Below are 24,485 nucleotides of genomic sequence, written 5' to 3' on the forward strand. Positions count from 1 at the left end.
CATTATTTGTGTAATACCACCAAGACTGTGCTGCCAAACAACAGTATTAAGGGAGTAGAACTGACTTGCCAAAGCCTTTGGTTTTAAAAATATTGGATCCATTTTATTTGTTTGTGATTTTTGAGACTTTATGTATTCTCAGTTCATCTTTTCGAGGTTTTGTTTTCATTCAGAAAGACTTAAAAGAAATAACTTTGAGAAAGTACTTACAGTTCTCATGGAAACACATGAGAACATTTCTGCCTCTCAGAACTGAATCTTAAAAAAAACCCCCAATATTGTAGGGTTGAGTGACATTGCTAGAGCTGACACACTATGCAAAACATCACTTCTGTTGTCTTTTAATTATTATTTATAAAATAAAAAGGTGTACAAACAGTTCTGCAATGAACATATTAAAAAATTTCTGTACAAAATATTTGAAATTTTATACAGGAAAACCTGTGCTGAGAATCAGGAGACCTGGCTCCTTTACTAGCTCAGCCACTGAATTTCCATATGACTCAATTTCATCAGTTCTTTCCATCTTCACTTTCTGCATATATGAAGTTGCCTTGTAATCCTTAATAAATGAATCCTTAAAAATGTGCTCTGAAATTCTTGGGTGGAGGTCATATACATGTGTAGAGTATTAATCTGTATTATTAATGCTATGACTAAGAAGCATGCATAATTAGAATTCGGAAACATAACTGGACAGTATGCGTATAGCCTATTGTAGACATCTCACCAGCAGGGAAATTATTCTTAACTATGCCACTGATTTATTTTCTCATTTGGGGTACATTATCTCTGATGCTTGATAGTTTGCTCAAAAATAAATAGGGAATACTAATTCCTCCTATCCTTTCTGGAAATGCTTTTCTTCTTACTTGGGAAATGTTGAGTGTTTAAGTCCCAGTAATCATAGTTAAATACAGTATCAATAAAATAGTCGTATGAGAAATGGACTGATAAAATAATTCTTTGTTCACTTTCTCATAAATCACAAAAAATGTGATTGACCCTGGCATACCTACCAGCTGAGCAGCACAAATAATTTTACATCTACTTGCTCATCTTGTTTTTGCAATTTTGTTCCCTTTCTTCATTTTGCCTGTGTATATTTGGAACAAGATTTTGATATGCAGTAGCGGCCTTTTATGGTTTCTTTTTCATATTTTCTCTTTTGTATTTTCCTGTGGTCACCCTCTATTACAGCCTACAATAATTTCAGACAAGGGGACGCATGCAAAACAAAGATGCTCATTCAAACACAGGCAGAACAGCAAGAGCATGTTACAACCCAGTCTCCATTAGTCCACAACTGACAAATTACCTTGCAGTCACCTAAAATCTCCTCTGCTACTCCACTGAATTTTGGCATGTTACTTACAAGCTGTTGCATTCAATTCCAGAAATGGCTGCACTTCCCTCAATGGAAAATTCACCGTACAGTTTTGAAAAACTCAAAACTGTTAGCTCACGGTTAATTTAATCTTTGCTCAGAGTTTGACTGGATGTAAAAAATAAGCGAGAAGTTGAAGAGCTAGCCCAGTATCTGTAAAGTGCTGCTCTATCAAGAAAAATGCCTATGTCAAGACAGAAGAGGCTCTTTGTGATGATGCTGCCAGGTAATACAGAATCACGTGTCCTCGAGAGCTGGCTCGGGGGGGAAAGTGTTAACCGTGGCTGGCGCAGGGGGAGCATACCGCAGGTGAGAAGAATGATCTGATGGGCTAAACAAGGAGTCCAGAGGTGGGCTGGTTTGCTGATGGAGCACTGGGCTTGCCGGGGGCCTGTCAGCTGCTGCTGGAACCCTGCAGAAGGAGGCGGGTGGCAGCCAGGCGGCGGCTGGTGGCATCACGGGAGCTTTCTGAGGAAGGTGGTGATACGAAAAGACGCGTACTGCTTTCCCTCCGTCAGCCTGCTTCTGTTCTGCAGGCCAAACCTTCCCCCCTCAACTGGCGATAAAGTTTTAGTGCGTTACCAGCATCCCCCTTGCTCGCGGCTCCAGCCTGCTCCTCTCCGTGTTGCCCAGGGTCACGCTGGGCGTGCTGGTCTCTGCCTTGCCGGTCACCCGCCCCTGTCCAGGAGGGTCGTGGTGCATCTTGGATGTTCTGGTTGATGGACCTGTTCCTCCAACAGTTATTGACATGACTCGCTCTGCTTCCCAGGTAAGAGATTCAGTGTTCTCAGCTCCACACACAAAAAAAAACCTTTTTCATATTGCTCTTCTGTCAGAAGCCATAGATTTTGTATACTGATCTTGGGACCTTCAAAATATAGTCAGTCCATTAAAAACTCCCAGTGAGAGAGGCACTGAAACTCACTCTTCATATTGACCCCATGTTTAACCTCTGTCCTTAGCCCTGTAATCTCTGTAGGGGTCAAATCGGAGCAGGGAGTAGTTTTTTGTATGTTTCTTTGAACCCACACATTTTTTTCTCATTACTTGGAATTTATTGTAAGGAAGATTAATACTTAGTGACTTTGTGAATAACTTCACTCATTTTTTTCAGTAGCTGCACAGCTATTAAAAATGGGGGGGGGGGGGGTGTCAGCCAAATAATACGGGAAAATAACATTCTGAGAAAAGATCACGTGACCTTTTCCTAAAACGTTTTTACAAGTATCCTATTTTCTTAGTTTTATTAACTACTAAGCTATTGGGTTTCAGGCGTGTTTGTTTTTTCTTTAAATCCGCGTCATAACATTTATGCAATAGCAGCAGTAGAGCCTACTAGTGGAAAACAACTGCACGGGAATCCAACCCAGATTAATTTTGCTTGAAAACTGTCACCTGTTGGTGAAATTGGCCTCTTAATTTAGTGGCTCCAGCTGCGTGAGTGTCTACACCTGAAAGGCACCAGGGTGGCTGGCAGGTTAGTGCCTGGGGAGGTGACCCAGGAGGCGGCGGTGGCTCCATCCCCACCTCCAGCGCCTTCTGGCTGTGCTGGAGCCGTCAGCGCATCTCAGGAGACGCTCCCTCCTTGCTCTGTTTTTAGAGGAAGAACAACTTTATTTCTTAGGGTTGTGATGTTTTAATAAGTACTAGATTTTCTTTTTTTTTTTTTTTTTTTTTTTCCCCTTCCCAGAGGATTAGAGTTAACTCAGGCAGTAATTTAATATCTGATTACAGATAACTGGAAAGCGTGACCCAAAATCTTGAGCTTGATTGCCAGAGAAACTCGGAAGAGTCCTACCTCAGATGCGCGCTTCGTCTTTCTTGATGAAACGCTGTGAACAGGAAGTCTATTTCTGATTAATATTGGGAACACATACAGATGAAATTACCAACTGTCTACACACATAAAATGAATTCGCTAAGTATGAAAATAGCAGTTTGCTGCTGAGCTCAGGGTTGCTGCAAATTTAGAAGGCAAAATACGCAGCAAACCTTGGGTTAGTTCTCAAACTCTCACTTACATTGAAAATATGCATGTGCCTGCCTATCGGGAAGCATCTTCAGAAGTCGGCAGTTTAGGGCAAATTTGCAATGCAATATGTAATTTATCTTAGCGAGGCTGCAGGATGACTGGTCATCATATGTTTAATCTTGCAGCTGTGTATTGACTCATTCCTGCACTCTTTCTGCCAGCCATTCTTCCTCACTTTTTAATGTGGAGACAAGCAAGGCGAGTGGAAAAACTGGAGGGAGGCCTCGCAGTTCTGCCTGTCACAGCTGCACGTGGGCAAGCCAGCAGGTTTTTTGCAAATACTGCAGAAACATCGGGATTATGGGGTTTAGAGACATGAGCACTTCATAGGGCAGGTTAGAAAAATATTTTACCTAAATCTTCCCTCAGAGACATACTAATACAAGGGACTGGAGCTCTCTGGATACACAGAATTAGTAGGGTTTTAAGGGGAAAATAACATTTGATAAGCAAGAAATGTACTTCTTATTATAGACGCTTAATGAACTTTGCTCTTGGCGAGACCTGTGAATGCGAAGGAAATTTGTGCATAGTTATTTTTAGGAACATCAAATTGATGTCACTATGACACTGCATTTATGGCTTTTTATGTTGCTTTCCTGAACACCTCACCAATTTCTTCATCTCATCAAGACAAACTATCAGAATCATTTGCAAAACGAGAACAAAGGATAAATCATTCTCTGCTATTGCCAAATCATTCTACATTCTTGCCAAATTGTAGGACTACTTTTTTTTTTATTGCTTGAAACAGAATTCAAAAATATTTTTTAATTCAAATTGAGTGGGGGAGACAAGAGAAGAGGGGAAAGGGAATAAATATTTTATTCGTCAAAACAACTGACATTGTCCATGGAGTGAAAAAGAAGAACGCATTTCTGGACGCTGGTTATAAAACCTATATTTTAGTAGATTAATTTGCAGCCATATAACTATTGTCAGGCTAAAATAATTATTTAACAGAATTTGTCTTCTATTTTTTTCCCCTTAAAAAAACCCCCACAGCCAGCTATTCTTCCATTATTTCTAATCACTATGTACAAGTGCTTTGCTAGGAATACATTATCTCCGTTTGCAGACTGCAAACTTGTATTTCTGATTATAAATCTGCTGAGACGTTGGCTTAGTTATGAGCACAATGCATGGGTAGCTGGATGATATTTCATGTACTGTTTTATATCTAAATTCAGACAATATGAACCTTATGTTCCTAATATTGCCAATTCTGAAAATGTTTCACAAATGTTAATATTACGCCTGAAATGAAGTTCGGGGAAAAAGTAGGAAAACCCTTAAGCCGAAAGCAGTCCTGTCATGAGAGAAAAAAATGTGCGTATACTTCACTTTAGGTATATATTGAGGTCCTGTTACACTTTTTTTTTTTTTTTTTTAAACTATGTCTCAATGGAATTGTAATTTAATGTCTTCTTATCATTAAAAAAAACTATATATTGTTTAACTTCTCCATGCACTTCTGAATGCAATGTACCTTTCCACTAATAATAATCAGTCAAAGCAGTGGGTATTCACAGCTGAAATGATAGTGGATGAGGTGTCCTGTGCATTACAGCAATCTCTGAGCAGGTACAGCAGTTAATTAGTCCCCTAGTGTGAAGTTTGCAATCAGGTGTTGAAGCAGTTTCAGTTACAGTGTTGTGGTGAATCATTTCCTTCTGATGCTTGTGGTGATCAATCATGTGGGGCCCTCTTCTAGATTTTCACACTAGGTTTAAGACAAAAGACGTTCACACAAAGAAAAACAAAATATTATCCATCTGGGTACCCAGCATGTATCTCGCATCACTTTGATTATTTTCAAACATTCAAACATTTTACTTTTTAAAATTTACATATTAGTCTGAAACAGGCTTCATAAGGAAATGGTCCAGAAAAAATGCCAGAGTCTAAAATACAAAAACTATATATTTTTTTTGAAATGCTGGTGGTTTTTTTTTTTTTTTAATTGCTGGCCTTCTTTCTGAGCATTAAATATCTAACCAATACAAGACTCAGGAAAATATCCTGCTTTTCCAGAGGCAGCTTTTCAACTGCATAGCACATAAAACTAAATACTTCCTTTTTTTCTGAAATAAACGGCAATACAGGCCTGTGCTTGTATGACCATGCATATTTCATTACGTACACACAAAGCACGTATGAAGAATTTTCACCTGCAGCTATTTTGACAGATTGATTTGGATTCGGGAATGCATCCCTATTTGAGACCACGCTTAAGCATGTGGCTAACAACACGCACAAGGCAGTACTTAAAGGCGGTCACGCACTTAAACGTGGTCCTGAGGAGGCCAGGATTTGAGCATGTGCAAAAGTGATTTTTTGACTTGTGGCCTTTGTCACTGCAAAATATGCATGGGGAATGCCAGCCAGCCGCACACAGCAATTACGACAGCCTAACCTCCTGTCCTCAGTCATGTTTTAATATATAAAATAATTGTGTGATGATGAAGACCTTCGGCTCTCAGAGGTTTCAGTGGGAATTAAGGATCATCGGAGGTGGCGAAACTAACAATATTTGCATAAAAATGCACATGGGAAAAAGAGAACATCAACTGGATAATAATATTGCAGGCCCTATTTTCAGTGTCTTCTCTATCTTTTTAGCCGACTGCTAAGTTCAGGATGGATTTTGCCAGAAAAGTAAATGAACATGCATTTCCAAAGATACGCTTTTTTTTCTTTGCCTGATGGTAATAAATTATGGAAAACGATTTTTAACTTTTCCCCATTGTTTCCTCCATTTTCCAGATCTGTACCCTGGGGTCTGGGAAGATTATTAACTGTGAAGATTGCTTGCTTTCCATTGCTACTTATAATTATAAAACGGTTAAATGAATAAAGAATAAGGAACATGACCTTGTCACCCTAACTCATGAGTGATTGTCAAGTGAGGTATCCCAATAGGTCAAACACTGAAGTCTTCATTTATTTTTCCATTTTATCACGAACTAAAAATGGAAATCCTGATCTCCCAAAGACTTCTGTGCGTTCATACTTGAAAGCATCAGAAAGAAAAGCCTACGTCTTAAATATATATGTTACAGAAGTGAGACCTAAGGAAATCAGAAGTCAACGCCATTGACTTCAATAGAGGTTTTCCCGTGAAGGATTGCAGGATCGGATTCCTGGGTGATACAAAGGGAGGTTTACAGAAAGTGCTGGGGGTGGGGGAGCCGTTATTGAACATATAATTAAAGTTGCAACAGTAGTTACTAACGATCACTTCTGATGAAAGAAGCAAACTATATGCCAAGTAAATTTGAAGGTCTCTGCTGTCTTCTCAGTTTAATCTCTAACAATAAGGATTCTTCCGGAAAGCAAGAGGAGGGTAGGTCTGGGGGAGGGGTGCATTTGCATTTTCGTAAGAGATGGGGGATATCACTGGGGTAGGGAGAGTACAGAATAGTGATTACGTGGAGACACTGGCACTTGAATGTTATTGCCCCTGCTACAGTATTTTCGATAGCTGGATCAATATAACATTGGCTGTCCTTGCAAAACACAACAGGTCAATAAATAAATTTGTCGGCATTTTTCTAGCTTGCCATGCTGGGAAATAATACAGGTTACCAAAGAATTGTCACCTTTGATTTATAAAGCTAATTAAACGTAGGTGGTTTTGTTTCTCTCAAATCATTTAGCATATTAAAAGATACAGGGGAAGAAAATTCTACAAGTGAACCAGAGACATACAGTACATCTGAATACTTCTCAGCTTATGGAGACATCTGACCTCGATTACTCTGATTGCTTTTAACCCAGCACTTTGGTGTTGCTTACCCTTTGTCTATTGACAAGATATGATATTCAAAATAAATCTGCAATAAAGCAGTTTTAAATTAGCATTTAAGATTCTAGGAATTCATTCCAACTTAAGTCTTGGGGCAACAGATATTTTCCCTAGTGATTTCCTGCTTTTGCAGCACTTACAATTTTTTATTGCTTTGCATGGTATTATATTAATAATACTTGAATTTATTCATTTCATTTGGATTCATTTCACGTGCAGACTGGCTTTACTCTTGTATTAACAAATATTGCAGTCCAAGACACCATCCTTCTAGTAGACTTTGGAAATACTGCACACTATTTTGTCCTGTTGTGTTATAAGTGAGTGGCTCCCGCAAACTAAAGGACCAGTTTCTGGGATTTTTTTAAAAATCATGGACTTTTCCTAATCACCTTTGGCTTGCAAACAATGAGAGTCCCAGATGAGAGTCTCTAATATTCCATCGAATTAGGATTCCTTTGTTTCCTTTTTTTAAAAACCTTGGATTAAGATCCTCTGCATCTGACTGCAATGGCCCAAACTGTGCTCGCAGTTACATTGTTCAGCCTTTCTCAAGCAAAGCGGAGCCTGGCTGGTGCTTCCTGAATATTGTGGGACGAAAGGGGGTTTGGATAGAGTCAATCCTAAGAAACCTACCGCAATAAATGGGGGGAAATGAAGCTGACTCGCTAATGGAAATTTCCCATATTTCCCCTTGGGATTTTGCATTGGGGATGATAGGTATTGTCTCTAAAGCCATGAGTCAATATATTCCTCACAGCCAGCGGCTCCCTAATCCACTCAGCCCTTCCTTGGCTATGAAGAGCTAATCTGGGGCTGTTGCATTTCTGTCTGGGATTTCCTGGACAGAAATACGTGCACATGTGCTGTGTAATGACATGTAGAATAAACCTCATGTATCCGGGATGCATCAAACTTATTGCACATGTGTGAATCAACAATACGTCGCGTGCTCAATAAATCCAACATTTCCGAGAAAAGCAGTACAAGAGCTACACATCCACTACACAGATCCCAGGAATTTGGGATGGATGAAAATTCATCTGACACTACCGCACAAATTCTAATTGTGCTGCCCTTTTAGGCAGAAAACCCAGATGAAGGGGAAATCCAGCCCTTGAATTTTTCTTGAACGAGGAAGAAAAGGACAAAAAAATTTTTTTCCCCAAGCACTAAAAAGGATGTGCTTGCAAATATCTAAGCATAGAGTAGTTCTGGCTAGTCCCACTGTATGGCATCTTCCCATTCTGTTCCTCCTTTGGCTAATTACTGACAGATCCATGGTTTCGGTTCATTAGAAGATGTCATATGGCTATTGTACAGTATTCTTTAATGGTTTTATACACTTGGTTCAACAACTGTGTGTTACACTGCTAGTATCTTGGGGAAAATACTGTGCCTCTCTGAGCCTCAGCTCCTCCATCTATAAAATGGGTGTGGTGGTGCCTACCACTATTTGTAAAGTACTTGAACCAGTACGCAGCAGTGCTTCTCTTGTTCTTATGGGTACCTATGACTTTTAATTAAACTGTGGACGGTTTTATGTAAGACTTGTGCTACCTATGCAGATTGTGCCTCTAAGTCACTCACTCCCACACAATGCATTTTTTTAAAAGCCTCACAAAACTCATGTTACCTTTGACCTGTTCCTAAGACACAAGACATGGAAGTCTAGGACACTAACATAGTGCACGACCCTCTCTGAGCTAGCTTCAAAAATTTTATACAGTCATAGCTATCTTCAAAAAGTCTTTTTCCTCCCTTGAAAAATGATCAAGTAGAAACAAAGGCAGGCAGTTCAGATGACAAATATTTTGTACTAAGAATAATTTAAATCAATGAAAATATTTATAAAATTAAGTAGCAGGTGAGTATAGTGAGTCTGTTGACTTTATGTAACTGGTTATTATTATATTAAATACAAGGCGTACTGTTATTACAAATCCAGTATCATTCAGTATATGACTTCTTGTTCAAAGCAGTTAATGTGGTTATGAACCTTTAAAAAGGATTAGTGACTTTTCTGCCTTAGTAAAGAATTATTTTCCCTTTATTTTACAAATTGTGATTTTATTTTCAAAGCTGAAACAAAGGAAAGGCTGTACTCTGGCAAGGAGACGCACTGCTTAAGGCTGACAGCTGGAGTACTGTATATAGGATGGCAGTTCTTGATTTGTCAGCATGTTGCTAGGGGTAGGGAAACTGAGAGTATAGTAAAATGCCTATTGAGATATTCCTGTATCTCATGGTACATATGCACACTCGCTCTTTCCCTCGTCTATCTATATTCACTGCAACTTCTTTTTAAAAAAAAAAAAAAAAAAGATCCCCTTGACAAACCCAGAAAGACACATCCTGTGTTTCCTTTCTTCTCTCTGCCTTTGTGCACAGGTCTAAAAAGTAACAGAATGAGGGGCAGCACGGAAACCAAGTCTACAAAAAAGTCAGAAGGGAGTCCTGGGACGGAGGAAGAGTGCAGCAAAGCTGTGCGCCCGGGGGCAGCACGAAAGGAGCAGGGGGGCCGGCAGCAAGCTGACATGGCCGGGGGCACTGAAAACCGTACGCTCTCCTTACTTCAAAGGCGGTTCTGTACGGGGATCCATAGCAGCATACAGAACCTTAGATATTTTTGGTGTTGGTGCGGGTAGAAAATGGAGAGGGCACATACTCACAGTGAGTTCTGATTTTTCCTGAGTGTCTGTACAGGTAAAAGGAAATGAAAATTTGCCCAATTAGCTCTTTCCATATACAATTACCTGGTTTACATACCTGAATTAAAATAATTACATGCCTAAAGCAGCCACCCAGCTTCATGCACATTTGCAATACTCCATCGAGTTCCTAATTTCTCTTGAAAATCCACCTTTGATGACGAATGTCTGAAACCATTTTGGTCTCTAACCCAGCAGAATAGATTATGGAGCTTTTCTTACACGGTATAAAATGATCACATTTCCTATTCCCTTGCAACATTTGCTAAAGGTATTTATCTAAATCTACATATACAACACCAGAGGACACAGCATTACCAGTTTACACATTTTTCTAAACTTCTGTGTGCTGCGTGAAAGGCTTTAATTCGCCACACAGCCTGATAAAGATATAACGCCTGAAAGAAACTGGTCTGTGCTGTTCCTGCAGCAGAAGCAGGAAGTCTGCAGCAGGAAGCATTTTTTCACTCTTATGGTTTATAGTGTCACCAGAAGTCCTTGATAAAGCTATGGTTGCATCTGTTGGGCAAGGATTTTGTCAGCACCAAAAGCTGTTATTAGGAGACCTGGGAGAGAGGTCTGCTTCTCTACAATATTAATAGCTAGCTAGTGCAGTATACTTCAGACAAACATGCTGCTTTTTTCCTGTAAGTATGCATGTACATGTACTTTCTGGTTATTATATATAGTCTATACTGAATGTCCTGCTTTCTTAATCACAGAAACAAGCTGTCTTCTCCCAAACTGTGTTAACAGAAACTTAATTATTATACAACTATAATATCCTCCAACTTTGGAAGAACACTCTCATATTAAAAAAGTCCCTTATAAAAATTTTTTCCTGTTTAATCTGCAGTAACACCATCTCAGATGAATAAACTGGAAGGGGTTTACATTTTAATTCTACTCATCCTTTTATTTCTGATGGTTTAGTTTATGCATTTGCTTCCACAGAACAAGTCACCTTCCTCTTTGTCTAATGTCAGCAGTTTAAGCTTAAAATATCCTCTGTTGCATGTGTTCCTGTGAGGCTTCACGGTGTCTTGTTTGAAAACAGGAGTTTTAACTGTAGAATAATTTCCAGTTACGTTAATTTCTTTTTAAAAAGTCCTCTCAAAAGCTTCAATATGAAGTAATAGCTAATTTCTTTTGAGGAAAGAAAAAAAGTCATACAGGAAATACTGTAACAATGGCAAAAATGAACCAAAATCTGATGATTTACTTTGAATAATATCCTGACACAAACAGACTGCAGGGAAGGCACTACTCTGTCCCATATACAATACTTCCATTGTAGCAAAACACCAATGTCAAATTTTGAATTTCCACACGTGAGTGGAAATCCTGCTTGTTGACGGGCAGACTTCAGAGGGCTGCCGTGTCCATACGACAGCCTGCCCGTCACCGCAGGATTGGGCCTCACGGAATAGTAGGTTTTAAAATCAAAACTCCTCTTAAGCACGCTAAAATGCTGCGGTGGAGTCACAGCTGCTGGAAATTAGTGTAGCTCCATTAAAGGCAATAGTGTGCTAGTGATATGCCCCAGCTGAAGCCCCAGCCCTAGCCCCTAGCCCCTAGCCCCTAGCCCCAGCCCTCCCAACCCGACCGCATCCCAGCAGTAAATGAAGACCCATAGGGAAGGTACCCTAGGTGAGCAGGAACTCAGCTTTTTTTTTTTTTACATCTATTTTAATTTGGCAGTTTTTCTCATACTGGCTGGCTATCGAGAGCTGTCTGTATCTGAGTTGGTGTATTGGCAGCTTATTGACAAAACTTCCCTTGTGCGATGATTTGGGAAATTTTGGCACGACTCGGCGCGGCAGGAGTTGTGGAAGCTGCGCAAAGAGGCTGCGCTTTGCGCTTGGTTTCGAAAGTTACTTGAAAGCTTCTTAGATCTGGGAAGTGTGGGTTTTTCTGTTTCCCCTCCCCCTTTAACCCAGGACATCGATGGCAAATGTTCATCACCTGTTTATCAGAGCACCGACTGCGTCGTCTCGCACAGTTGCAAGAACGTTATTTTTGCACGAAGAGGGAAGCAGAAAAATGTAAATCAAATAAACATAACAAATGTAAGGACGGGGATCAGGTTACTAGTCAGTTGTGAAAGGGGAAAAAAAAAGCTAACGCGTTCTGAAGTAAAACGATACCAGTATCTTCTGATGGTGTCGGAACAATAATTCTCAAAATGGGGAAGCACGTTCAGTGTGTGTGTAAGAACATGTGAGGCAACTCTCGCTCAGAACAAGATCGCTTGCTCTCATTAACCAGCATTAGAAACCAGCGAGATCTGGCAACATACCATGCCTTTGTCAACTGTCATGCTAATACCTCACTTTAAACAATTGCTTGTCTCTTTTTTTTTTTTTAATAACCTTTCAAATGCACATTTTTGTCATACCAGCTCTATGGCATTCACAACGTTAAGAAGCCTCAGATTTCTTTTCCTGCATTTCTGATGCAAGGAGGAAGTGTCGATGAAGGTACAACAGCAATCCTCGGAAGAAACAAATAATGATAACAAAGAGCCAAGCCCAGGGAATTCTTTCTGTTATCAGGTTAGGAAGAAGAAAAAACATTGCAACCCTCCAAGAATGGTAATACCACTTCAGGATTGATCAATATTAGCTTTCTATTTATAGAGCACCTTTCATTCTGAGGCTGTGCGGTGTTTATTAATTAATGAACGTATGTGCAGGAATCCCATCGTCCATTATTAATATATCAGTGCTTTTGGTTTATGAAAGACAATTATTATTTTTAACGCCATGAAAGTTTTGGAAAGAATCACAAAATTACTTTCTGTATCCCATTCTCTCGGCCCCACAATTCAGGCATTTAGGTGCTGTAGTAGCACTATAGCTGAGTGTGAGAACATACTCAAAGGTAAATACTTCTGCAAAACTATGTCTCAAAAAATTAACTGAACTCACCGTGTTGTTCCTAGGGATTACACCTGACAGAGTCTGGGGTAATGTTGCATAAAAGCCTTTAGAAAATAAATACTTCCTTAACTCTGAATTAATACGCATAAATGTCTTCAGTCTCCCCGCTATCGTAAGGCAGAGAATTTTATTTCCTTGCCCATGGTTCAGTTCCTAGGGATCTGCCTCCACATCACAATTACAAGCAGCAATAACTGCCAGCCTCTAAGGCAGTTTTGGTCTTTGAATGCACTTTGAATATACCATAGAAAGTAAGGGAATTAATCTAGAAATGCCTTCTTCAGTTTGGGAACATCTTGTGAAACTCTGACGGGCTACTTCCATTATTTTGACGATGATACACTCTGTTGTAAATATTATTGGTGTGCCTGAAATTTCAATTCAATTTGTTTTAAGATCAAAACAAAGAGGAGGTAAACTTCTTTGATGGAAGGCAAAATGGAAAATGACCCCCAAAAGGAGAAGTGGAGAACAAGGTTGACATTTGAGTTACACCTACAGCATAGCACAAGTGTCAGAATTGAAACATGGCTGTAAAACTCTCGTTTTACAGACTTGTGAGCTCTGTAGGAGCTTAGATTTTTGGTGCAGATCAACTTCTTTGTTCACGCTTGTTACAAAATCTTGCTAATGGAGTGAGGAAAGTTGTATTAACAAATACAGGATTTAAGCATGTCAACATATCAAAACAATACATTTAAACTTCAATGTTAGAACCAGTTCAGTGTACACCTAACTTTGTATGTGTGAGTAGTCAGCTCAGCGTTGGGCTTTTCCTATTAGATTTTTTGGTTTTAAATTGAAGAATGGTGTCAGGTGCTAATTAGCATGGGCGAATATGCTTTTGTTTTGCCATATCCAAGCAGTGGAAAGAAGTAGTTTATAAACTGAGAGTGAGAAGACTGGAAGCTCAAAGTAATCAAGGAATAGAAAGGATCGATAGCCAGTCTCTAGATCCAACTCTTGATATTCAGAGCAAAGGCCATGTGATACTGGGAAGGACAATTTGGAAAGTTACAACAAAAGTTTAGGGCCTCTGGTGCTGATAACTGAGCCGTTCTGAGCAGAGGGTACAACTTCATTATCTTCACTTTGTTTATCTTCTCAAGCAGCCTTTTTTACATCATTTCTATTTCACCGATGTATTTGTCTTCATTCACCGCACAGCACAAACGCATGCATGCTTTAAGTTTGTTTCTGTTTCCAGTCCTGAGGAAGGGCTCGCATGCCTGAAAGCTCTTCTTGCTCTTCCAACTCCATCTAATAAAAGATGCTACTTCTCCATGCAAATCTTTGTTATCTTTCTATCACCACAGTAGCAACATTGCTGCTGTCACTAGTATTGCCATATACTCCATCCAACAACTAATGTGTGCTTGAGTAAATAACAGTAAGATCCCACAGATGTTTCACCCCACGAGTTATAAGAAAAGAGAACATGCACATCATGGTGTGCCGTCATTTCGAAAAGGATCCATTTGCAGAACAAAGTACAGGAACAAAACTGTAGGTTGAGCAAAATGAGCTTCAAGAAAGGGATATATTTTCTTTGAGAAATCTACACGCTATTGAACAAGCTTCTGTTTACGTGTCTTCTCCTATGCTGTGTGTCCTGTGATAAGTAAAAAGAAAAGGCATGTCATGCTTCAAGTCTGTTAAAGTTCATACGCGGCGAAAACGAAACAAAATCAAGGTCAAACAGAAGATCTTTAATAGCTGTACTGTCAACGTGCCTCGCAGGATTTGCTATCTCTGGGTTTATACAGACAGGATGTATAAAACAGCGAAAGAAAACCCCTGCAATTTCTTTTTCATTATAAAAATAAACTGTTCTACGTTAAATGTGCTGCTTAGAAAGTAACTAAACCTTCACATTTTAGCTGAGCATAAAAATAGCTACGAATGCATTTTTAAAGAATGCAGCACTTTGGTCCAGAATGCAAAGGGGGGGGGGGGAAGAGCTGCTGTTGGTGCGAGGGCGCCTGGTAACTGAATATGGGTTGAGGAGATAGCTACTAATGCAACAGCCAGGCGCATTCCTGGGGGAGGGCGCGGGGAGCCTTCTGCATGGTTACTGCACAAAGTCGCTTCATGGATTATCTGATGTTGCAAGAACCTGATTGCTTGCAGCTTTCTCATCACCGTCTCATCTGTGTCTTCATTTAGTAAATCTCATCATGTGAGCATGTTAGTCAAATCTGAGACCGTGTCTAACTACCAGAGCGCCTCTGCAGCAGGCGTTTCCTGTAAACATACTACTGCGTGTGCTTCTGCAGAGGCAAAAACAGGAGAATCATCTGACACGATGGGATTTTCTTTAACTTGTTGCTGAAATAATGCTGAAAGAAGTAATTTGTGCAAAGGGGAAATTCAAAAAACAAGCCACAAAACACTGATAAAGCCTTCTCGTAAGAGATTCTGTTTTCTAGTCGGTCTCATCTGAACACCGCACAAACAATTTATGAACAATTTTGTAAGCCAAGCAGCAAAATGATCCCGACTTTACAAATAGAAATTGTTGTGCAGAAATGAGGACTGTAGAATCTTATATTCCAACTCATGGCCCAGACACCCATTTTAAAAAGGACTTCTAAAATTTCTTCTCTAACTTTGAGCCATTAGGTTACACTCTGATCGTGGCTTCAAGCTTATCTCCTTAAAAGCTAAAACACTGACTATTTACTTTATTTATCTATTCATGCCAGCGAACGGAGAATTTCATGTAATGACTTGACTGCTAGAGTAGGGGCTTAAAAAAAAAAAAAAAAGCAGAACAAAACCTGCTGAATTTTGTGAGCCCTGTGAGAAGACTTGCCCAAGATCACACAGGAAGTCTGTGGCAGAGCTGGGACTGAGCCCAGATCCCCTAAATCCCGTTTGTGCCTTAACCACACGGCAGGCCAGATTTAATAGCTGCCTAAATATGAATTTAAAATGAGAGAGTCCCTGTGCAAAAGACTGAAACTTGGCCGATCTCCTGCTGCCAGGTATAGACCGCGTATTTTGCTACTCAGGTCAGTTGTTTGAGACAACTAACCCTCGAAAGACTTTAAATTTAGGTAAAGGCTTCCTGTTGCCTGATCAGCGCTGTTTTCATTCTCTCTGACAGCGAGGGTTTTCTCATGTGCACTATGCAGAAGAGCAGGACTCGAGCCAGTTTGCAAGACTTTCAGTACGGATTTTTACATAATGTAAATACACATAATGTAATTCAAAAGAACTTCTAAATTTAAGTACATTAGGAGTTTGGGGACTGAAATGAAACTTTTCAGGTTTTGGCAATGTTGGGTTTTTTTTTTTTTCTGTTGTTATGGAGGAGATTATCACAATTTTGGGCATGCTGCCTAGTTCCAAAGTCTAGTTTGGGGCTAGGTTTAATATTGCAAGACTGTGTAGTAACATATAGTGCAGAACGGTAAACACAGGTCTGTCAGTCCTTCCTGTGCATTTGTTGTAGAAATTTTTACTTCATACACAATACATCGGTTGCTGAAGCTTCTCCAGAAAGGCAGCAAACGTCCTCAACCCAAGGCAAAACAGAGGGAGAAGAAAATACAAGATTTATTTTTACAAGTTGGCCCTTGCCTCCTATCAAACATTTCCAGCACCATGAGCATAAGTCACAGAGGTCATTGTGGCTAATCTGTAAAAATAAATTGGATGTTTTAATTTCAGTCATGTAATGTGGTATTGTATGATGCATTTTGAGAAAAAAGGAAAAAAGAAGAAAAGTTTTAAGATATTCTGAGCCTCTCATTTTTTCCTGAAACAGCCTGTTTACTTTCTTATGTTTTCCACAGAGGTACCATATCTCAGTGGATAAAAACCATACGGCTTCTGTGTTCTCTGTTAAATCATGTTTACAGTCATCCAGAGTCCTGGCTCCAGTGAAACGCCCCTTGTGATCAAAAAGGTCAGTACATTCCACCTGAAAAAGTACAATCTTTAAAAATGGGTAAAAAAATGAAAGGCGGGGGGGAGTAATGGGTTTTGGTATGTCATGAGAACAAGAAATACTGCAAAACCTGTCCCTGTGAGTCTTTTTGGAGACATAGTTAAGAGCAAAAGCACAAGTTTAATATTTTTTAAAGTCTGTGGGCCCTGAAGTTGTTTCTAAGTCTTCAGTATAATGACTTTAAAAATGCTGAAATCGGAAGACAATAAAAAGACTAATTTTTTAACAGACATGATTTTTAAGCGAGTCATGTGACTCAGGACATTGGGTGTAGCAAAACTGGTAACTCACACACCCATTTCCAGCGAAATTCTACTTTGTTCTTTTTGCCATGCTGCCATTTGTAGATAATCGATACTTAAACTTACAAGTCCCAGTGAAGTGCACTGGCCTACTGCTATGCTTAAACTTGGGAGTGTTTGTGGGATCAGGTTTGGTCACATAGTACAAATTAGCGTGCAGCAAGTTACAAAGAAATGTGAAGCTCTTGCAATACAGTGGAATATTTTGCATGCATGTATAAACACCTCGCTCGGATACATCCTACTGCAAAAAAATCACACTGCAAAAAACAAGTGAAATTGCTGACTGTGCAACAAGCCCTACATCAGTTTCCTCGTGTACCAATTCAAAACTCCCGGACCATTCAGAGCAGCGGGAGGACCAAGACCTAATGCCAGAAAACCTGTAAAGAAGCAGACTAAGGCAAACCCCTGTGGTCTTGGTGCACGCAACTGATTCACGCAGAGGTTTTTTAACTTTCAGGAAACTAGTAAGGCTGCACCGCCTACCTACATGACTAGTTGAAGGGCCAGGTCTTAAACATATGCATTTTAAAAGTTTGGCCTTTTCAGTTTTGACCTTCTTTTCATGAAAAGAATTCTGTTTCAAGTTAGCGTGAGGCAAGATTCGAATTTGCCGATAAATATTTTCATCTTCCAGAATGACCTGGTAAGTATATTCCCACATTCTGTAATGTTTTTTTGATTAATCTTTATTTGCCATATAAGTGACCTAAATTTCAACCTGAGTAGTGTTGCTCATTTTCGACCGGGAGAACATTTTGAGAACCCTTTAAAAAACATATTAAAAAACCCCCACATAATTCTAGTTGCAATTATTTTTGAAACGTCCTCCATTCAGGCAGGATGATTTTGATGTTGAAGCAAATAAGCCCCTGGGTGTGATCTAAACCTACTGATGTAAACTAAACTGACTTTAACAGGTCTCTGTGTGTCTTTGGGGGAAAACCAAGGGAAGACACCACATGGAAACTCACCTCTTTCTTATCCCATTTGCTCGAAAAAGGTGCTAACCTCAGAGTCTAGCAGAGATTAAGCGCTTTGCTAACAGTATTAGAACTGTATTACAGATTGCATTTAACTCCTAAGAAGCTCCTCAGTTCCAAGGGGAACACTTGAAAAAATATTTCAAGTCTTTGTCTGCGTAATTCCACTTCAGCGGCCATAGCTCTGGAGAAGCAACGCTACGCCAGACGGGCCAGCCGAGCGCTTGGGGCCGTCAAGAGAAATGTGCCGTCCAGGGAAGGCCTGGCCTTGCCGGGGCAGCGCCCGCAGCAGCCTGCCCTCCTCGCGGGGCGGCCCGGGGGGTCCCGGGCTCCCCGCCGCGACACGGCGGCGGTGCGGGCCCCGCTAACGCCCCGCGATCCCCAGAGGGGACCGACGGACGACGCTCGCGGGGCGCGCTGCTGCCGTTTGCGTGTGCGAGGCGGGGGCGCAGGGGCAGCCCCGACCGGCCCGGCCCCTGAAGGGCCCTGCCGGGTGCGCGCTCTGCGTCAGGGCGCTGCGAGGCCTGCCGCGACCGCCCTTCGCTGCGCTTTGTTATTCAGGGAGATAACCATCGCCCCATCTCCCTGCATCACAAAACACAAAGGCCGCCGAGGCCTCGACCCGCCGCCGTTGCGGGGCCGCGCACCGCCGGGGCCTCCCGCGCTCCCCCCCGCACCGCGGCGGCACAAAGGGAACAATCGCCGCGGCGGTTGGGGTCGCCGCCCGGCAGGCCCCGGGGCAGCCGGCAGGCCGAGCGGGGCAGGCCGCAGGGCAGCCGGCAGGCCGAGCGGAGCAGGAGCGGGGCAGCGGACAGGCCGAGCGGGGCAGGCCGCGGGGCAGCCGGCAGGCCGAGCGGGGCAGGCCGCGGGGCAGCCGGCAGGCCGAGCGCCGCCCCGGGCCCCCGCCCCGCTGCCGGGCACGCTACTTAACGCCAGGCCCCGGCCCGGCCGCCCGCGGGCCGCCCGCCCCGCCGAGGGGGCGTGGCCTGCGCCGGGCGGGGCGTGGCCGGCGCGGGGGGCGTGGCCGAAGGCAGGGGCTGCCGAGCAACAGCTGCGGCGCGAGCGGTTTACAAACAGTGCCCCGAGCGCCAGCGCCGCCGAGTCCGGGCTCCGGCGGCACCGCGGGCGGCCGCCCCCGCTCCCCTCCTCTCCTCCCTCTGCCCCCACCTCAGGATGCCGGCCGGGGAGGCGGCTCAGGCGCAGGTGAGGGAGGGCTGGGGGTCAACTGGCAGGGGGCTCTGGCCCCCCTCCCCTCCTCCCCCTCCCCTCACGGGGGGCACCTGAGGGAGCGCAGCCCCCTTCCCCGCGGGGCGGCCTCTGCCGTGAGGGGCTGTTGTGTGACTGGCCGGGGGGGGGGGGGGGCAGCCGCCTTCCGGGACGTTTGAAGGGGATCTGGGGGGTACGGCCCCCTCCCTGTGAGGGGGGGGGTCTCGGGGAGGGCCCCCCCTCAGAGCAGGGCCGCCCATCCCCGTGCTGCCCGGCGCCCGGGAGGCTGGCGAGGCGCACTGACCGCCCCCGGGGGGAGGAGGAGGAAGGGCAGGTGTAAGGGGGCCGCGGCTCCCGGGGGGAGGAAGGGCCGGGGAGGGGGCCAGGTGTGTGGCAGCCGGCCCAGCCCGGGCCGCGCCCCTCCCGCGGCGGAGCGGCAGCAGGTAACGAGCCCCTCCCGCCGCGCCCGGGGCGGGCAGGGGGGCGAGAGGCGGCGGCGGGCGCGGAGAGGGGAACGCGTCCCTCGCTCCCTCCCACCCGAAAACTTCTCGCTGTCCCCGATTTCCTTCTGCCCGCGATCGCCTCCCCCTCCCCTGCTTCCCCCTGCGCAAGTAGGTGTCTCAAACTTCCATTGTATACCTGGGTGCTTGCTTTTAAATACTCGAGGCGTCGAGCCTTGGCTTTGGGGGTGCCTTTCTGCCGGCCGGGGGGCGTGGAGCGGGAAGAGACTATTTCTTTGTGAGCCAAAGATGTTCCTGGAAGAAGGATTTGTAGTAAGTGGCTCATGGGGCGGGGGGGGGGTTAATGAAAAGTTTATTGATCCGTTTTGCCATTTTTTTTGTTTCGTTTACCTTTGTCTTCAAGACTAAACCCTTCCTGATAATTTCTTTGGCATCGTGTTTCTCCCTTTTTTTTTTTTTTTTTTTTAAGGGGAATAGGAAGTTTAGAAAATAAATAAATAAGCCTCAACTGACTTCTTAAGCAACAAAAGACGTTGCCAAGCAAGGACAATAAAATTCTAGAATATCTAGAGATTGGATTTCATTCCTGTTCCGTGATACCTACTGGACTTTCTGTTTCTGGGTGTGGGTTTTTTTTTTCTGTGTTTGTTTCCCACACAGAAAACCTGCAGCCAAAGTAAGGTCTGTATGTACTCTAATGAGCCATCCCATAAAATGTGCTGTGTGACTCCCAGTAAGTATTTGAATTGAAGTGTAATAGTTTTGAAGTGGTGGTGAACAAAAATCTTTATGTTGGGTTATTGATCTGCTGATGAAAAGCGTTTGAATTTGAAAAGGGTTTAGTTTAGGGGTTTTGTGTGTTTAAAGGTTTTTTAAGGCAACAACATTTTTTTTTTCTTTCATTTCTGAAATGACCTTGAGAGCTCTAAAACTACATCAGTTTCTACCAGTGGGTTTGAGGGGGAGGCAGTAGCAGAAGGATCTAGTGAAAATCGAAAATAGAAATAGGAACTGAAGTAGATGCAGTGAAATGTTTTCTTATAGAAGTACGTGAAAAGGGAAGTTTTTGTAAGAATGTGTGAAAAAGAAGAGAGGGAAATAACGCAGTTTCAGATGCAATGAGAGAGAGGGAGCATATCATTCTTCACATTTTATTAGGCCCTGAAATGCAGGAGTGATATGATCTGAAAGACACAGAAATAAAATGCCTAACTACAAGTTGAATAGCAGGCATTGACTTGCTGACCAATGCTTACATGCTTGTTGGTTGGTGGGGGCTGGTTTTGTGTCTGCAAAGGTATCAGAGCACAGTGCTATGACAATGGCTTGCAAATACTTTAACGCCATGTTTTATTGCTCTTAGGAGGTCTTATTAACTGTAGGTTTGGGAATTCGACTAATACTTTAATTTGTGATGTCCACACTAAGGTTTAAGCGTTTCCTTGGATAATATAAAAGGACAGTTTCAAATAAGTAGGATAGACTGCATTCTTTGGCAGAGGGGGAGGGAAGAGGGAAAGGGTGGAGGAGTGCCTTTTTTTTTTTTTTTTTTTTTTTTTCACTCTTTACTGGTTCTGTAACTGAGTCAATATTTTAAAATCTGTAGCAGGAATGTGGCTTTGTGATCACTAATCTTTCTGTAACATTTTCTTAATGAGCAATATTGTAATTCTGTGCAAAATATTTGGACTTTGTATCTCGCAGCTCAGTCTTGAAAGCAGTATGAGTTTTCAAGTTTTGTCTTTAAGTTTTTAGCATGATGAATTTGAAAAACAAATAACTTTAGAAACATGGTTATTACAGCGATTATTGATTGGCTTGGCCTACAGCCAAGCAACTCTTCTGTATGCACCAGAGTTGCTGATTTAAATTCTATAGATTCTTTTTCATATGTTAGCCTTTTCGAATCGTTAAACAGTATATATAGCTATTTAAGAACAGTAGATCAGTTTTTAGTTAAGGTTGTTCAATTATGTCTTCATCGCTTTGGAGTTGGTTGAATGACTTGACATGAGATTAAGCACAACAAAAGAAAAAGGCAGGGGAACAACAGCTGCCTTCCAGTACCAGAGCACTAGTATTCTTAGCAGTTAAGCATTTTACCTTTTAGTATTACGTGGTGTCAGGTTTAAATGTTAATATTTATATTCGTGTTTACAAGAACCTTAGGCATTCTGATAAAACATCAGACACTCGAATCCTGGATATTCGTGTTTTGGGGTTGTTTGTCTCTTGCATTTTTAAGAAAATTATCTTAAGATCTGATACTGAAGAGTGAATTGATCTCATTAACTTTTCAGACAAAAGTAGCAAACAGTCACCACTAGTTTGTACTTGTTTAGTTACTGTGTGGTAAGAACTTTAAGGTGTGTCCTTAATGGCAACTGACGATTCTTGCTGTGAAGCCTTGTTTATTTTAGGTAGATGTTTTATACAGAATTTCCAGTGGGACAAATTACTACACTGACTGCACTTATTCTTTCTGAAGACTGGCTGTAAGCATAAAAGAATAATTTTGCCATGCTGCAGTCAGTATATATTTTAAAATTGAAGCCATTAAGTTTTGCTGTGTATTTTGAGGCTTTTCTTACTTCCTTTGTTTAAACATTCTTAAACAGTGCATATCATATATGAATTTAAAACATGCATATGGCACTATTGGGGCCGAATTTAAATTTAAAATGAATACCTATGTCCTTGTTGATCAAAATAGAAAAAAACATTTCTTTAAATAAGTGGATGTTTTCTGGTTTTGAATGTGGTAAGAAGGCTATATTTGTATCTCGTAAACAAAGTTTCATATTAAGTAGTCTTTAGAGAATGGCTTCCAGGCTTTGGATTAGAGGATTTTTTTTTTCTCTTCCCCCCCCCCCTTTTAAGTGAATAATGTTTTTTGGTTTTACTTTGTTTTGGTAGGGGTGGGGAGAGCAAGATTTAGGGTAGGGGCTAGAAAGAGGAAGATAATAAACTTTAGCACCTTTTATCAGACTGTCTTACACAAAAGGTTACTTCATTTTGGTTTCCCCTTTCAGTAGATCACACTCAGAATTCCTTTTTGAACACTTAGGTCTAAATGAAAATATAGTCGTAAGGAGAAGATACATTCTGAAGATTAGAAATCTGTGATAGATTAATATTTTAGATGAACAAAGTGCTAAGTTATTACTGTGATCAGGGGGAAATAATTTTAAAAGGGAACTGTGGGTTTCACTTAGACTTTCAAAACGGTGATTACAATGAACTTTTAGTTACAAAAATCTGAGAGTTTGTAATTAAGAAGCTCTGGGGAAATGTTAAGTAAATTTTAACTTCCCTTTGTTCTTTGGGACTTTTTGTTGTCTCAACTCTTTCTAACCTGAATCCTGATTTGGAATTCATTGTCGTAGTAAAAGATTCCATACACTGTGTATGTAAATACACTCCCTCTTTCCTGTGTTATGAAATGCTGTAACTACCGCTGGCATATGGAAAGAACAGTCCCCCCCTTCCCTAAGGTAAAATGGGCTAAGCTTGCTTTTCTTTGCGAGAAGCTGAAAGAAGAGTTTGACCTTTGAACTCACCCTCACACTTCCACACTGCTTTCAGGATGATTAAATAACCAAGGATATTTGCCTGTGTCTTATGCTTATTTATCTCACTTAAAATGTTCTAATACTTAACTGTTGAGGTATTGTCTTTAAATATAGCAAGACAGTACATTTCAGTTACAGCAGGGCTGCCATTTGCCAGCTCAGCCCTCTTATTTTTGAGACTCTTGATTTAGAACATCAGCGTTCCAATCAGATACTCTTTCCACATCTCATAACTACATTAATTTCAAACTGCTGTTTACTTTGAATGGACTTTAGGTCATTTCTGATGACCCTTGACTCCCTTTTTTAAGGTGACTTTAGTAACAAAAAAGTTTTTCTTTCTGGTGCATTAATATGATCAGGGGATTCTGCTGACTACTGTATGCATGCTTTTAGAGAGATGTGACTCATACCACAAGAGATTTGCAACTGAATACAAAAGTAAGGAAAAGGATATGACCAAGCTATGTAAGATTCTCAGTGTGTCTTGTATTTTAGGATTAAAAAACCCAAACACACTTTCCAGCCTAATCTTACCTAGATTTTTTTGCACCTCCAAACAGAAAGCTACTCTCAAAGTGATTTGCTTTTAGAAACCAACTTTTTTTTCAGTGAAATTCCCAAATAGAATCTTAGAATCATAGAATCATAATAATCTTGTTTTGTTGCTGATGAAAACTTATTTATGCCAAACCTGGGTGTATGTCAATGGGCAAAATATATTAAAACTTCTACTGTTATAATCATGTGACTTTGGTCAGAGCATAGTTTATAGCTTATCATAAATCTTGCTCTTTTGAGTCTTCCTCCTTAATTTTTTTTTTTTTTGCGGGGCAGCAAGTTAAGTGGTATGATAAGAACAGACTTTCAGTTTCACAGTAAAACAATGTACATGCTGGGAAAAATGAGTTACAAATCAAAAATATAGGTGACATACTTGTTTTGAAATATAATGCCTTTAAGTTCATTGCAGAAGATGGAATTGGTTATCAGACTGCCTTGAGAATTTTAAAAGAAAGTACAAGAGGAAATGTGGTTAGAATATACAGGAAAATCTCTGTAGATCAGCGTGACTTAAAAATTTGAGCAGAAACCTATCCAAGTATAAGTGAATAATTGACTG

General features: G+C 41.5%; 1 protein-coding gene across 4 annotated transcripts in view; it reads left to right on the forward strand.

Annotated features, from left to right (window-relative positions):
* Positions 1 to 19,277: 19,277 nt before the first annotated feature.
* ZNF217 (zinc finger protein 217) overlaps positions 19,278 to 24,485 on the forward strand; it is a 28,747-nt gene continuing 23,539 nt past the window's right edge. For 2 of the 4 annotated variants that reach the window (XM_075721407.1, XM_075721410.1), the window contains exon 1: positions 19,278 to 19,326. The gene's annotated coding sequence lies outside the window, so the exon portion shown is untranslated. Of the gene's footprint in view, positions 19,327 to 20,064; positions 20,103 to 20,499; positions 20,524 to 24,485 lie in introns of those variants that run through there. The other 2 variants (XM_075721408.1, XM_075721409.1) reach the window with 2 other exon arrangements.

This window comes from Pelecanus crispus, chromosome 14 (assembly GCF_030463565.1).
Source record: "Pelecanus crispus isolate bPelCri1 chromosome 14, bPelCri1.pri, whole genome shotgun sequence".
In the NCBI taxonomy this organism is placed as follows: domain Eukaryota; kingdom Metazoa; phylum Chordata; class Aves; order Pelecaniformes; family Pelecanidae; genus Pelecanus; species Pelecanus crispus.